The sequence below is a fragment of the Amblyraja radiata genome, chromosome 5 (assembly GCF_010909765.2).
Source record: "Amblyraja radiata isolate CabotCenter1 chromosome 5, sAmbRad1.1.pri, whole genome shotgun sequence".
Lineage (NCBI taxonomy): Eukaryota > Metazoa > Chordata > Chondrichthyes > Rajiformes > Rajidae > Amblyraja > Amblyraja radiata.
In genome coordinates this window covers 63,058,013-63,075,209 of record NC_045960.1, presented here as the reverse complement: position 1 = coordinate 63,075,209, position 17,197 = coordinate 63,058,013, and the positions used below count along the sequence as shown (strand labels likewise).

At 48.1% G+C, this 17,197-nt stretch overlaps 1 protein-coding gene across 4 annotated transcripts in view; it reads left to right on the top strand.

The window, feature by feature from the left end:
- The window catches only part of msra (methionine sulfoxide reductase A), a 298,069-nt gene that overhangs the window by 162,328 nt on the left and 118,544 nt on the right, over positions 1-17,197 (top strand). The gene's annotated exons all lie outside the window — the stretch shown is intronic.

The window sequence follows — 17,197 nt, the reverse complement described above, 5'->3', positions numbered from 1 at the left end:
CGGTAGGTTTTCCCTCCGGTAATGCATATAGACGCTGGGGTTCCCGGGGAGGGGAAATCCAGCAGCAATGCGGTGCCCAGACCGCAGTGGTCCCCAAGATATGGGGTAAACCGACCAAAATGGTCAGCCCTGGTGCCGGGAGGGTTCCCTTCCGGTAATGAGAAAACATTTGGAGGTTGGCCAGGGTGGAGCTCCTAATGGAGAGGAGGCTCCATCTAGATACAATCCAACAGCAGAGTTGTGTCAGTGCGGGCTTTTGGGAGAGTCCGCGCCAGCAGCGCCTTGTAACAGGGCTGCTTAATGGGGATGCCGAGTCTATGGCAGTGCTGGGCATATGGGAGAGGCCGTGCCAGCAGCGCCTTGTAACAGGGCTGCTTAATGTCTCCTTCATGGAGGAGGTGAGCTTACCGGGGCAGTTTTGTTCTGACCCTGAAGTTTTGTTCTGACACTGAAGTATTGCAGAGCAGCATACCCCAAGGCATGGAAACCGCCGGGTCAGTATTAGGCTGACGCCGAATCCATGCCAGTGTTGGCCTAGTGGAGAGGCTGGGCCAGCAGCGCCTTGTAGCAGGGCTGCTTAATGTCTCTCTCTTGGAGGAGGAGAGCATGCCGGGTCAGTGTAAATCTGATGCCGAGTCTGAGGGTATAGCTGTGGAGCATACCCCAAGGGATAAGGGCACGTGTCAGAGGTACCATTCCTGGCAGCAAGGTTGCCATCCAGACACAATGCAGTGAACACCACTATCAGGGGACCTTAGAGCTAGCTGCCGAATCTTCTATTCGGGTAAGACCTACTCAACAGGCAAAACCTGGAGGACGAAGCACAAGCTGTTGGACCAATTAAGGCCAACGACGAGCAAGGCTTCATAGTTTCGGTGACAACGCACCTCATGGCTTCATCGGCAGTAAGCAGTTCACTGAAGCTGGTGGCAGCCTGAAAGCTGGCCAGAGGGTCCACGCACTCTACCAGTGTTACTCTACAACTAAGGGACCACTTACAAGTTGGTAAGATTTACACTTGTTTGTACAATACACAAATGATTAAGACATTGTAATCTACTCAGAGGCATTTAACCAGGTAAAACTGGATATTACTAGCATTCCAAGCAGGTTGGAATTGGGCCAGAATTGTGTTGAGGCAGGCTCAGTATTTTAGCTAGGATTGCCTTCGAGACAGGCTCGAAAATATGGGCAGAATTGTCTTTCAAGGCAGGGTCAGAATTGTGGCAAGAATTGTCTTTTGAGGCAGGCTCAGAATTATGGCCAGGGTTGTCTTGGGACAGGTTAGAATTATCGGTAATCGGGCCAGAGATGCCGTTCAGGGCAGACATGAAATGATGGCAGGCGTGGCCTGTTCATTATGAAAGATGGCTAATTAAACTGATTTCATAGGGTGTTTCCACTTACAGTGATTATCGGAGATATTTGGAGGCATTGCTATGATGAGGCAATTTAACAGTATGATGACAATAAATCATTCAAAGAGGACTACTCAGAGTTCAAAAACACTTGTCATGTATTGTCTGGATGATATTTTGATGCTGTATTTTGCTAAAATCCACTGTTTCAGTCTCAAGCTATTTGAGAAATTAGGCTCCTCTATCCAGTTAAAATTAAGTTTGTTATCAAATGGACTAGTTGGTCATTGGGATTTGCCTTTGGCTATTAATTGGCCTGTGACTCCGCCCTGGGCAACAGATTGGAGTCAATAGAAACCTGGAACAGCCTTGTTGTTATAAAGCAGCTTTCTATTCATTAAGACTAATTGGCAATGTAATAGATGTAATGCAGCTGTGCAAGTGGGAGAACTGACAGCATGCTAAATGGCAAACTCTAAAGTGCCATGTAGGTCATTGTTAACACACCTTTGCTATTACCAGCTGAAGCTACTAAAGTCACAATGATGGACAAACAGTATTCAACATTGCTCCAGTAGTTTGATCAGTATATATTTCATTATATTGCAAAATGATGCTAATGGCCTAATGTGGGAAATTGCGAATGTCATCTCTAGTTTGGAGGTGGAGGAGATTTGCATGAGTTATTAATTCTTCAGTTATTGGTATAAACTATCTATAGACCCTACGTGCATTTTATGGGTTAAAGAGTGATTGAGCGAATATGCATATCTGCATGCTCAGCTTCATGTTGATACACTATGATGGTGGCATATGATAGCCACGTGGGTGCAATCAAGTAAAAGAATCCTGTAATAGGTACATATTCTCATTTGCCACTGGAGTATCATCAAGTACCGATCAATGACAACACAGAATGGGTGTTGGACCACACTGTATTTATGAAATTCTAATTCAATGCAACACCGAATATAGATATGTTGTTTTCATGCTAATTCACAGGTTGCAAAAATATGTGGCATAACAGTGGCCAAAGATATATTCTTGCTACAAGCAGGAGGAATGGTCTTTTATGTCTTCCTCTATTTTGCTTCATCAGTCGGGTCTTCAAATAAAGTAATCAAGAGCCCGCTTTAGGTTTCCTCCTGTGTTATTGGCCTATGCAGCTTTGATTCCTGATTTGTCGGGAATAATAATACAACCTTATAATACAAAGTTATTCTAAACATAACTTTGCTGGTTCAGCCTGTGGCTCGGGAAATCAGCCGTTGCATGATAAAATCAATTTATGTTCTACAGATTCTCAATAGACTGCCCTACGGCTTGGGTTGTCACACCTATCCTTGTATGTGTTCCGAGTGCTGGGATAGTACCAAAAAAGCAGTACTTTACTTCTTCAGGAGATGGGAAGCGTTTGTTTAATGCTCATGTTACATTTAAAGTTGTACAGATTACTGACGTCTTGGAGTTCATTTTAAATGGCCTTTGACAATAATTGAGTTATAGGGTCATTAACTGTGCCAACGTGCTTTCCATCAGATTTTCTGCAGCAAACGAGATCCACTCTGTTGGGTTCACCCTGGATATCGAGTTAGTAAAGGATATCTTTAACACAAGTTCTCCCAGGACAAGTACAATGCAGTATGGGATGTTGACATTGTGTCAACACTATTTCACCAGGGGGTTCCAGCTACATTCTTAGCTTTGACCGAATCTCATTGGGTAGTTATCCTCCTGGCGCTGGTTTAGCGCAACAGGTCAGTCGCTACATAATTTTGACGGGACAGGATGATTACATCTGTAAATAATATGTATAGTATTTTATGTTTATAATTTACTTAAGCAGAGCAGTAGGGGTGTCAGGTCTCAAAATAGGTCAAGGCATACCCAGGGACCTTTTGTTATGTGAGGGCACACATATACAACAATACGTCAAAGTCACCAAGAGCCTTCGAGTCTCTGAGCTAGCTATGATTGTTAGTTACAAAAAAATTTTTAAGAACGTATCTGTTCAGACCATTTCCAGGTGATAAAACGGAGTTGAGTTATGCAGGAGTAGATACTGATTCCAGATCTCACTCCACCAGTGCTGCTACAACAGCAGCAGCAAGGGTTAATTACGTTCTGCTGGACCACATCCTAACGGCTGTAGCAAGGTCAAACGAACGAATTTCCAAACATTTTATAATAACCCGTTGCCAGACCAGGGGTATTTGTCAACTTTATTTTACGTTCTGTTTATAGGTTCCATCCGGATGAGAGGTGTGACTATTATTATTACTTCATTTTACAGCATCAGCATGTTTTAAATCTATGTCATGACTGTATGCATTATGAATGTTTCCCTCATTTGTCAATGGAGCAGTTGTGGTTGTGTAGACTCGTTTCTCACGGCATGAAATCACAGAGCTTTGAAATCTTCACGTAGTCACTCACGTGACTCCGAAGTAAAATAGTGAGATTAAACGAGAATTTACCAGTTTGAAGTTTGATCTTTATTTTATGAGGAGTTACGATGAGGGATTACGTGCCCTCCGCTCCCAACCCTCATAAAGGTAATCTGGTAGTTCTTCTCTGATCTTACTATGTTACTTCAATTGGTGTTATCTGTGATTTCACACCGCTGCTTTGAAGATTGACGCGCATGCGAACCGCCGGGGTCTTCACGTAATCCCTCATCGTAACTCCTCATAAAATAAAGATCAAACTTCAAACTGGTAAGTTCTCATTTAATCTTACTATTATCTCTAGCTTGAACCTATATTGCAACAAATTAACAGGGCTTCCTGTCCGTTTGTTCCAGTTGGCTGTTTACATTCCAAAGAGTGCTTTGAGAGATGGAAAATACTTAACTTGAGAAAACTGTTAACTTTCATCTTTCTAGCATGACATAATGGTGTAATATTGTCGGTGCTGCAATGCAGTCCAATGCCGCAGTGCCTTATTGTTTTTGTCAACTAGGTTGCTGATTTCACTCACTCTGTTTTGGAGAAATGCCAAGTGGAAATCCAGAAATTCCCAAGAGAAAAGAATTAGAAGTGAATTTAGTTCCTTCTGTAAATTTCTTCTGAAATAAAATCAGAAGATGCTGGACGTGGCAAATGAGGCAGAATCTGTGGAACAAAAAATAGTTAATGTGTCAGGTCATTGTAAGGCGGATGGCTGGTCTGCTGCAGAGAAGCTTCATAATGGTAAAGTTTGCTTGAGACATTTGTCTGCTTTGACTATTCAGTGATAGATGCAGGAATAGAAACTAGTCTTCTGTGGTGTAGCAGCACCTAGTGGTGGCCGGGGAATCACAAACCCTCGCTATTGGCTGACGCGGTCATGTGATCGCAGGAGTTTTTCGCGGGCTTTTGGTAAAGCATTCATTCAAGCTCCACCCTGTTCGAAGGAGCTTCGTTATTTTCGCTGTTTAAAACTCGCTCGAGTAAATCGTTTTATTATCGTTAAAACTAAATAATTTTTCTTTACTCGATCTTCTCAACTCGCCAAATTGGTGACCCCATCAATCCGATCGTTTATTCGGACTTCGATCATGGAAGCTGCCACTAACCCCGATGTCCAGCTTCCCCAGCAAAACGCTGTGGGCCTGAAACTGCCTGTTTTCTGGGCGGAGCAGCCTCAAGTGTGGTTGACCCACATTGAGGCCCAACTCCACTTCCGAAATATCATCGCGGACGCCACCCGATATTTCTACGTGGTTGGGGCGCTTAGCCAAGAAACGGCCACCCGGTTGCAGCCTTACCTGCAGGATCCTCCAGCAATCGGCAAGTATGAGGGCCTCAAGGCCCTGCTGCTCCGCACTTTTGGGCTCAGCTGCCGCGATCGCGCCGCCCACCTGCTCCACATGGACGGCCTCGGCGTTCGGAAGCCGTCCACACTCATAAGCGAGATGCTCACTTTGATGGACGGCCACCGACCCTGCCTGCTGTTTGAGCAGGCCTTCCTACAGCAGATGCCCGATGACATCGCCTGTTCCTCTCTGGGACGGACTTCGCCGACCCCCCGCAGCTCGCCGAACGGGCAACGAACTGTGGCTCGCCAAGCAGCAGGAAAGCGGGCCCTTCAATCGGGTTTCCACACCCGTGCACCAGCAGCTTCGCAGAGATTTCCGCTTTGGCAATCCGCAGCTTGTCAGGCGGGCGCCGCAGCCGCCCGCCTGAGACCGGGGTAAGCGCCAGTGGTGCTACTACCACCAATGGTGGGGTGCCGAGGCCCGACGATGCCGTGCCCCCTGCTCATTTGTGGGAAATGCCTCAGCCAATCGTCAGTAGAGGCTATTGCGATCGGCCAGAATCTCCGCCTCTACGTTCGGGACTGCTATTTCCCTTCCTAGTGGACTCCGGGGCCATCGTGAGCATCCTCCCCCCGACTAGACTGGACACCCGTCCTGACTGCCGTCAACTGTAGCACCATCCGCACGTATGGCACTCGGACTCTTTCCCTCATCTTTGACTCCCGCCCATATTCCTGGACTTTTACCATCGCGGATGTGGCCCAACCGTTGCTGGGCGCCGATTTCCTCCGGGCCTTTTAGCTTCTGGTGGATGTGCGGGGCGGGCGCTTTGTTCCACTGGCGTGCCCCAGCCTCGTGGCCCGTGACAGCCCGCAACTGAGCGCGGTAGCCGAGGTAGAGGGCTTGTATGCCTCCCTGCTCGCCGAGTTCCCGGGGCTCCTCACCCCCCGTTTTCGTGCGACCGCCCTTAAGCACGGGGTGGTGCACCATATTTCCACTGCGGGCCCCCATTGCATGCACAGGCGCGCAGGCTCCCGCCTGACAAGCTGCGGATTGCCAAAGAGGTGTTTAGACAGATGGAGGACATGGGAATAGTATGGCGCTCTGATAGCCCGTGGGCGTCCCCATTGCACATGGTCCCTAAAGCATCTGGGGGTGGAGACCGTGTGGGGATCATCGGCGCTTGAATGCCGTTACGACCACGGACCGCTACCGGTCCCACATATCCAGGATTTCATGGCCCATCTGGAGGGCAACACCTTTTTTTCCAAGGTGCACCTGGTCCGCGGCTACCACCAGATTCCCGTTCATCCTGAAGACGTTCCTAGGACCGCCACCATCACCCCATTTGGCCTTTTCGAGTGGTTGCGCATGTCATTTGGTTTAAAGAACGCTGTGCAGGCGTTCCAACGGCTCATGGACATGGTGGGTCGGGGGTTAGAGTTCTTATTCATCTACTTAGACAACATCCTGGTCGCTAGCCGCTCCCACAGGAACACTACACGCACCTACGGGCGCTGTTCCAGCGGCTCCAAGACCACGGACTGGTAATCAACCCCGCTATGTGCCAGTTCGGCCTCCGCACCATTTCCTTCCTGGGGCAACATGTCATCTCGCTGGTCGCGACCCCGTTACCCACCAAGGTGGAAGCTATCCGGCAATTCCCTCGGACGCTCACCGTCAAGGGGCTGCAGGAGTTTGTTGGCATGGTGAACTTTTATCATCGTTTCGTGCCGGCAGCTGCCAGGATCATGTGCCCTCTGTTTCAGTGCCTCGCCAGTAAACTACGGGACCTCGTGTGGACCGCCGAGGCTGTGGCTGCGTTTGATGGTGCGAAGGAGGCACTGGCCAAGGCCACCATGCTGGTGCACCCGCGGGCTGCCGCCCCGACTGCTCTCACGTTAGACGCCTCTGATATGGCTGTGGGAGGGGTGCTCGAGCAGCTCATCGACGGCCGCTGGCAGCTTCTGGCCTTTTCAGCCGTCATCTGCGGCCCCTGGAACGCAGCTACAGCGTCTTCGACCGAGAGCTCCTTGCCCTGTACCTGGCTATCCAATATTTTCGGTATTTTCTGAAGGGCAGGCCGTTCACGGCTTTCACTGACCACAAGCCTTGACATTCGCATTGGCCAAGGTGTCCGACCCCTGGTCTGCTCGACAGCAGCGGCACCTGGCGTTCATGTCCGAATTCACCATGGACGTCCAGCATGTGGCCGGTAAGCTCAACATGTTTGCCGATGCCCTGTCCCGCCCTGCTCTCCGGGCTGTGGCCGCCGTAGACGCGGCGTGGATTATGCAGGGCTCGCCGAGGCACAGCGCACAAGTGATTCTTCTTCTTATCGAGTCCACACACAAGATTAGAAGTTGTTCAGCCAGAGCTGAACACACTTCTCGGCATCTGCACAATGGTGTCTGTCTTGCGCTTCTTGTGCGTGGTGGTGGAAAGATTGGTTGAAACAGGGCCGCGACGTGAACGCTCTTTCCTTGGCCCCGCACAAGTGATGAGATGGACAGTTACAGGACGGCCGCTTCGGGTTGCGGTTGGACGACATCCCTTTAGGCTCAACGGGAGTGTCGGTCCTTTGTGATGTGTCCACGGGGAGACCTTGCCTTATGGTCACCGTGGGTTGACGGCGCAGGGTCTTCGACGCCATCCATGGCCTGGCCCACCCTTCAATCCAGGCAACCTTCGCTCTGGTGGCGGACAAATTCGTCTGGCAGTGCCTCAGTAAACAGGTAATGGCTTGGGCCAGAGCCTGCATTCCCTGCCAGACTTCGAAGGTCCAGCGTCGTGTGCGGGCACCGGTACAAGATTTTGTGGTTCCCTCGGGCCGTTTCCAACACATCCGCGTCGATTTGGTGGGTCCACTGCCGCCGTCTTGTGGTGCCACTCATCTACTCACCGTCGTGGATTGTTTTACGAGGTGGCCTGAGGCTATACCGGTAACAGGCACCTCCGCCACGTCTTGTTCTCGGGCTCTCGCGGCCCATTGGATTGCCCATTTTGGGATGCCTGCGAACATTTCCACTGACCGGGGAGCTCAGTTTACTTCCGCTTTGTACGGGGCGCAGTTGCACCACACACCGCCTATCACCCTCTAGCCTACGGATTAGTGGAACGTTTCCACCGGCACCTGAAAATGGCGCTGAAGGCACGGCTCACTGGTCCGGACTGGGTCGATCAGTTGCCTTGGGTGTTGTTAGGCATCCGTACAGCCCCTAAAGCAGACCTGGACACGTCGTCCGCTGAGCTGGTGTATGGCTCTCCGTTGTGGGTTCCCTGAGATTTCCTTCCTGCGGCTTGGGGGCAACCGGAGCCTGTCTCGGCCGTTTTGGCGAGTCTCCGGGAGAAAGTGAGTGGCCTGGCTCCTGTTCCCATCTCGCGGCATGGGACAGACCCAGTGTATGTGCCGCCAGACCTTAAGAACTGCGTGTTTGTATTCTTCCGCAGGGATTCGCTCCGGTTACCATCAGCGGATTTACGAGTCTTTTCTGGGTGTTGCGCCCCAGCATCGCGACTTTCCTGTTGGGTGTCAGGGGAAAGGAGGAGATTGTCTCGGTCGCTCGCCTTAAGCCCGCTCACCTGGATGTCGATAGCCCGGTGGTGGTGGCCCGTAGGGGCTGTCCGCTGGTCGTTCCAGTGGCACCTGTTGTGCCTGTCTCCCCTTCACCTGTTGCTCTTGTTTCTCCTGCACTGTTACCGTTCCCTGGCTCTGTTTCGACAGTCCCACTTGTATCGCCCATCCCGTCCCTTGTTTCCACTCGGTCCTATCGTTGTGTCCGGCCACCCGCTCGATTCCGTATCTCGGGTTCTGGGGGGGGGGGTTCCTGTAGCGGCACCTAGTGGTGGTCGGGGGAATCACAAACCCTCGCTATTGGCTAGCGTGGTCACGTGATCGCGGGCTTCTGGTAAAGCATTCATTCTAGCTCCACCCTGTTCGAAAGAGCTTGGTTATTTTGCCTGTTTAAAACTCGCTCGAGTAAATCGCTTTATTATCGTAAAAATTAAAGAATTTTACTTTATTCGATCGTCTCGACTCGCCAAAGTGGTAACAAATTGAGTGTTTTAGTGAATAAAGCGTTACACATGCTTATTTACCCATGTGGCAACTAAAGGCCAATACATGAAACAATCATATCTGAGGTGAAGGGTCTGCCTACTGGATTGATATTTCATGTATGTGAAAATGCACTGTAATTGACAGGTAAAACAAAACACTTAATGCAGCAGAGCAATTTTCTCGAAATAAAGAGATTCTTTGTCTATCTGAAGATTTCTGTTCGTAGAGTGAACTGATTGTCTCAGCGCTGACACTTTGTTCAAGTGTTCATTCACTTGTGAAAAGCAATCATATTCACTTGCACCTGTGACCTTCATGAATTATAAATTAATCACATTCATGAGGGAGTGTTATAAGTCACTGCATTGGTGACATATCATTTATGTAATTTTTTAAAAAGCATGGATAATTAGTTTTGAATACACTATAGTAAAACAATGAATTTTGAAATATTGTCACCCGATTGCTAATACATTTTTCATTCAGAAACAAACAGCTTGGTAAGAAATTCAAATGTTCACTTTATTGTGTACCCAATTGGCTGGTAATTGCTGAAAGGTGGATTGTTGGGCCACGCATGTTAAAATGAGCAAATTGGAATTCCAAAATTCCAGAGTACCATTATTCAGTATAACTTTCCAACAAAAATTTAAACTCATGCAGGAGGTACGCGTACTGTGGTGTGACTTGATATCTGTACTTTGCACTAAATGGAAATTAAAACATAGTAAAAAGCAATGGAGAATGGACCTATCTATGCAAAATTCTAAACAACTGAGTTTTTTAGCTGCTCACTGTATTGCCTGCTTTTCATGCCTTTTTGATGCCACCTTTGTGTGTTTTTTTAATTATGCAAATTCATCTAGGTCCCAGAACTCTGGGTTTAGTTGATGGATTACAATGTTAATGTTTATTTCAAAAGATTTTGGGGGACTTGATTGGCTTTTCTACACCATCCTTGAAGGATGGAAAATGGATGCATTATCATAATGTACATCATGTGATGGAAAATATGGGGAAAACAGAATGCTAAAATGCAAGACTAAAGTAAGACGAAGCAGAAAAACATTATGAAAATGGGACTTTTTCAGCAATTACAATAACTGGTAATTCTCCTTTTAAAAAAATGAGACATAGTAGTTTTCTAAAGTGTTGACAGTTTTTTTTCAAATAAGCGAGTTCGTTATTCCAAAAAACGCAAGGAATCATGGGATTTCTCAAAGGTCATTTGCTATAAAGAAAAAATGAATGAAGCGCTAGCTGTATAAACTGTGTATAAATTCTTATCTTTATTCATAATTTACGTGTAAAAATATATTTAATCTGAGGAATGGGGGTGCTAGGTAGTGTGAGGGCAGGAGAGAAGGGGCAGATGCGAGTGGGAGACGGGGAGAGACTGGACCAGCTGCGCTGCTGCGCACACACAGACCCGCACCTCATCTGCAGCCAGGATCGAACCCAGTTCCCCGGCACCACAAGCGCTGCCAAAAAGCCACCCACTGTCAGGAAGGTTTGCTAGTGGGTGATTTGCTGAATTGGCAGGGGGAGGCAGGATCCAATGCAGAACTGCGACAGGTGAGAGTCTGGAAGTCCGTATGGAAGATGATGAAATAAACTGTGGATAAAATAGGCAGGAGCACTGCAGACTGTTGGATTGAATTGCATTTATTTAATGCGGGGACCTGACAGACGGATGAACTCTGGGTGTAGATAAGTACAAATGACGATGATGTTATAGCCATTACAGAAACCTGGCTAAGAGAGGGACATGACTACAGCTTTAAACCCTTCTCACGGTGCGAGTCCACCCACGAGTGATCCCGAGTTTAAAACAAATCAAACTCGTGGTAATCACGTAGAATTAACGTAGTGGGAACGTCGGAACTCGTAACGCTAACGGCAGGTACTCGGGGAAAATTGTCAACTCGTGAAAATCTTTCAACATGATGAAAGATTTCCACAAGTCAAATTTACACAAAGTAAAAATTGTAAACTTTTAAACTCGTTGTAAGAACGTAGTAGCCCGTGAGTTTACCGTAGTGACTCGTGAGTTTACCGTGGGCACTCTTTAACTCAGCAGGACAGGCAGCATCTCTGGAGAGAAGGAATTGGTGACGGGATGACGTTTCCAAAATTCTGCTGCGTCTTTGTGTTACTGCAGCACTGTGTGTTCACTTTTTGTCAACCAGCATCTGTCCTTTCTTGTGTATGACATTATTTGTATCCGTGGCAGTTGATTGTCGCTCCCTTCAGTTTCCCAGGGGGTTGGGACGGGACTAGAGTTCGGAGGGAAGGGGGGGGGGAGGGGGGAGGAGGGGGAGGGGAAATTTGACCAAAGGCGGGACATTTTTCCCGCCTAGCGATATGCGAACCTCCACAATTATTGCAGTCATTAATAAATCTTATGCCAAGCCGGCCAGAAGGGTTTTATTTCATTAAGCTAATAAGGTTGTCGATCTCTTCCAACATACAGTCAGCAACATCAATGCTATATGCAGGCTGTGGTGTGGTCAGTGTTTTAGTCTGTGCTTCGGTCACTTCATTAACACGACAAGACCTGATTGCTCTAGCCAGCGTAAGGTCGGTGTAAATAAGCAAGTTGCACAATATGGAGTTCAAAGACATCTTTAATCTGTACACATAGTATAGCGGTACAGCAGGTTGTTAGTTGTTAGTTAATCGTTACGGCTTCCAAGACTGACCAGTGTAGGAAGTTGGGTGTTAGTATAAAGCATACAGTAAGGTGAGGTTCGTGATGCTATTTCTACTATGATTGGTTCACATGCAATAACCAATCTACATCCTTCTCCGTAAAGAGCGAATATAGTTAAATACACATGCGACTTCAGAATTTAAACATACTCGCCGTATCAGTCAGGCGGTCTACTAATATGGCCCAAACACGTACGGACCAACCCCTCTCCCTCCTCGCCAGAAAAATAGTGGGAGAGTGAGGTACTGAACCCAGAAGTGAGACAGCAGCAGGGCACACTTGTGGTGACCGATAGGGAGAGCATGCGGGAGAGGTAGTGTTGTTGTTAGTCAGAGCCGCCGGTCGCGGTGCAGAACGGGACATGCTGGGACTAGTGGTGGCCACGGCAGCAGACGGCTGCAACAGTAGAGGTGGAGCGAAAGGATCAGCTGGAGGAGGAGGTAACTCCTTCACAGCCAGCAAGTGTCGGCGACTCCGTCGGTAGAAGGCGCCATCGACGTCGACATTGTAGGATCGGGGTTCTTTGTAAGGGCCAACAACGCAACCTAGACGGGAATGTTTGCAAACGGACGACTTGGCCCGGCAGTAGTGGTTTCAGCGGTTTGCTGGACTTGTCGTATGATCGTTTATGGGTGTTGTGTTTCTCCTGGATGCGCTTCTGGATCGTGGCTGGCTTCAGCACCTGTGGCACCAGCTTCTGCTGGGCAATTGGTATCGGAGGTCGCGTTGTTCTGGAGATCAGGCGTTGGGCTTTTGAGCCCAGGACCCCGTCTCTAGCGATGTTTCTGAGGCTTAATAGGTCGAGGTACACATCCGATGTGGCTAGGTGAGCACATTCCATTAGTTGTTTTGCGCTTCTAATGGCCCATTCAGCGAGCCCGTTACTTTGAGGGTATTCGGGGCTGCTCGTGACATGGAGGAAATTCCATCGGTTGACAAATTGTTTAAACGCGTGGCTGGTAAATTGTCTTCCGTTGTCAGTTTGCAGGCGAACCGGTGCGCCAAATGTGGAAAAGTGTCTCTGCAGCTTCTGAATGACCATTTCTGATGTGATAGAGGGCAGTAAATCAAGATCAAACCAGTTAGAATAGGAGTCAACTAGGACTAGATAATGTTTACCATGCCATTCAAAAATGTCTGCCGCCACCGACGTCCAGGGCAGTGCTGGTGGAGGTTGTTGTAGCAGGGGCTGTCTCTGTTGGTGTGGCGCTAAGCTGTTGCAGATGGTCCTGTCCCGTATGTACTTGGCCATGCCAGGCTAGTAGAACATGTTTTGTGCGTGGGCCAACGTGGCATCGGTACCTGGGTGGCCGTTGTGTGCCTCTTTGTAGTATTCATCTCGTAGCGATGAAGGGAGCACGACTTTGTGGCCCTTAACTATGACACCGTCCTGCATTACCAGTTCGTCGCGGACTAGGAAGAAAGGCTGCACCTCCGGTGGTGTGCTGTATTGCCTGTCTGGCCAGCCTCTTTTGATTATGGATGAGAGTAGCTGGAGAGTGGCCTCGGCGGCTGTGAGTTCGGCTAGACGGCGCAAGCGTTCCGTGGGAACGAAGTCAATCTTGAGAACCGCAAACTCGTCCCATTCATAGGGGTGTCGTTCGCTGGATGCCCGTGGTGTGCGAGAGAGAGTGTCAGCAACGAGCATGTCTTTACCTTTTTTGTAAACGATTTTGAAGTCAAACCGCTGGAGCTGCATCTTCATACGCTGCAGTCGTGCAGGTGCTGCGTATAGGTTTATTGAGGACGGTCACATAGGTTTATTGAGGTTGGTGGTCTGTCTCGACCATGAAAGCATTCCCAAAGCGAAGACCACGGCCAGCAGTTTTTTCTCGATCTGCGCGTAGCGCTGTTTCGGTGTCCGTCATGGTGCGGGTGGCATCAGATACAGGTAGTAAAGTCCCATCGGCAGACGTTTGTAGGCAGGCAGCGCCCAGCCCGTATCGTGAGGCATCGCAGGTTACCGTGACAGGACACCTCAGGTCGAAGAATGTCAAGGGGGAGCGCTGGTCAGCTTCGACTTTAAAGAGTCAAATGCTTGTTGATGTTGCTGGAACCAGGACCAGGCAGTATCCTTCCGAGTGAGTTGTCTCAGAGGCGACTCAGTTCACTGAGGTTCAGTATGAACTTTCCAAGATAGTTCACCATGCCCAGGAAGCGTTGTAGGCTTAACACGTCGGTGGGGACTGGCATTTCTGTGATGGCAGCAGTTTTCTTCGGATCGGGTTTAAGACCATCAGGAGTCAAAACGTGTCCAACATATGTGACCTCTGGAACCCTGAACTTGCATTTATTAGGATTGAATTTCAAGTTGATCTCACGTTCCCGGTCCATAATACGCTTTAGGTTGTTGTCGTGCTCCGCTGTGTCTTTGCATATACCAGGATATCGTCTGCGATGATGGCACACGGGAGTCCTTGGAACAACAGTTCCATGTTTCTCTGGAAGACTTCGCTGGCCGAGTTAATGCCGAATGGCATTCTGAGACATTTGAATCTGCCAAACAGTGTGGCAAAAGTGGTCAGGTTTGATGACTCGTCATCTAGCAGTATCTGCCAAAACGAGCTTTTTGCGTCAAGGACGGAAAATATTGTTGCTCGCCCGATCTGCGCAGCGACCTCCTCAATCGTTCTCATCGGATGATGTAGACGCTTGATGGCAGCGTTCAAATCTTTTAGATTGATGCACATATGGAGCTCATCTTTGTCCTTCTTAAAGGTGACAACCATGCTGGAAACCCAGTCAGTGGGCTCGCTGATTTTAGCTAGTACGCCCATTGAGACCATGTTTTTTAGTTCAGTCTCAATTCTGTCTTTCATAGCGTGTGGCATGCGGTGGGGGGCACGGACGACTGGGTCAACATTGGGGTGAATGGCTATCGTGTAGGTCCCAGGCAGCTTGCCTTAGCTTGCCTAGCTTGCCATCGAATAGATCAGGGTATCCTCTTTTCGGGTCCACAGATATTAGTAGCTTGTGAATGAACCGGTCAAAGGAGACTAGCTCTAAGTCCTGGCATGCATGGATGCCCAGTAGAGTCACAGTCAGATTTTAAGATATAGAAAGTTAGATTTCTCGTGGTGTTTTTCAGCACGCATTTGAAAGTAGTTCTTCCCGGAGCATACAAAACCTCCCCCCCATAAGCATGCAAGATGGAACTGTCTCTAGTCAAGGCCTCATTATTTCTTATCTTGTTGTTGATGTGCACAGACATCACATTCAAGCGGGCCCCAGTGTCGAGCTTGGCCTTCACGGGCTAGTTATTAATTGTCATTACAACAGAGGGATCCACAATCTTACCAGCTGTGTGAAGGAGTGAATGCACAGTCTACTCCTCATATGTGCTAATTGGATCATCCTCGTGGGCAGAGTCGAGCTGGTCCTGAAATTCTGGAATTGTTTGGTTTTGTTGCAGCAGGTGCAAATTAGACGCTGAGCTGGAGGGTCTTTTTCCACGGGACCTGCAAACGACGGCGAAATGATTCATCTCTTTGCAGTAATTGCAAGGCTTTCCGTAAGCCGGACGAGTTGATCGCCCCTTGTTGTGAAAGTAGTTACAATTGGGGCACCTCTGAGGGGTCTCATTGGTGAATCTCCGGTTAGCCGGTTGAGAGGGCTCATTCAGAAATCTTCTGTTAACGGTCGGTGTTTGTTGTTTGTTGAAACCCGTCAGGTGTATGGTCTTCTTCTCAGAGTCAAGCTGTTCGCTTAATGGAGCAACAATTTCAGACATTCGACAGGCATGCATTGCTTGTTCAAGGGTTAAATCAGCATTCCACAGTAACTCAGTCCTTAGCTTTTGATTGATCATACCACTGACAAGCTTATCACTGACAAGATTAATTTGTTCGTCATGATCTGAAAACGGCACCGCTGGGCCATGTATTTCAAGTCACAAATAAATCTTTCTACCGGCTCATCGGGAAGCTGGTGTTTCGCAAAGCATTTGGCTCTTTCTAAAATGTGGTTCGAGGGTAGGTTGCATAGTTCACGGAATTTACGCAGTAAAACAGTAGGGTCAAGCATAGACTCAGCAGGCACAACTACCTGATCGTTGTCATCGTGGACGGTTGGTGCGTATTCAAAGGTCCGTGCTCTCATCATGGCTTCGGGTCCCGCCAGGTTAAGTAGGAGGAAAGCCTTGACAGTGTCTGGTTCATTTCGGTGGATGATATTGATGTAGCGTTCATAGTCAATTTCAAAGAGTCTCCATTTTTCCCCGATGTCAGAATCGAAGATAAGCTGCGCAGGCTTTCTGCATGATTGAGCCATGGTGATGCGAGAAAACTGATAAACAGAAATAAAACCCGATAAATGGACGCAGTCGGCAACTCCAAGCTGTCTGACACCATGTAAATAAGCAAGTTGCACAATCTGGAGTTCAAAGTCATCTTTAATCTGTACACATAGTATAGCGGTACAGCAGGTTGTTAGTTGTTAGTTCATCATTCCCGTTACCAAGACTGACCATTGTAGGAAGTGGGTGTTAGTATAAAGCATACAGTAAGGTGGGGTTAATGATGCTATTTCTACTTTGATTGGTTCACATGCAATAACCAATCTACAGTCGGGATCGCGCAAAAGCTCTTTCTTCAATTTGGCATTTAGAATGCCACACACAAGCCTGTCCCTAACAAGTTCACAGAGAGCACCAAAGTTGCAGTGTTGTGCAATGTGTTGTAATGAGCATACATACGTTTCCACTGGCTCTCCTGGTGTTTGGCTGCACGCAATGAATTTATGTCACTGCATGATGAGATTCGTATGCGGAACTTTCTCTTGAGGCATTCAGGGTCGTACATTGTTTCAGCAGGTGTGATCGCTTGACCTTGCGAATCCAGTATTGCAAGGGCGTAAACAAACAACTTTGCCCAACGCACAGCATCATGTCCCGCCAGATTGAGGAATATAGATGCTTGGGTGTGAACTGACATGCCTTAGTGCGCCACAGCCATGTAGTTATCGTAGTCCTCCTCGAAAACTTTCCATCTCTCTGCGATATCCCCATCAAAGACCAGCGTTTCCGGCTTGCGAAAAGAATCAGTCATGGCAGAGACTTTGAAAGGTCAGCAAAACACTGAAGAGGTTGATCCAAGGTGTTTCTGTGACTTCTGATGCCATATAAACATGCATAATAACTCAGGATCCATACCTAAGTATAAGTTGTTTATTATAGTAAGCACACAGAGCTCAAATACATAGATGTTGTAAGCTGAAGCTCAGCAACTACTCTAATTAGAGGCTGGACTAACAGACTAGATAATATGAGACACTCAACCAGATGACTGTTTGAGTACACAGTGATATGCAGTAAAACATGACATGGATCA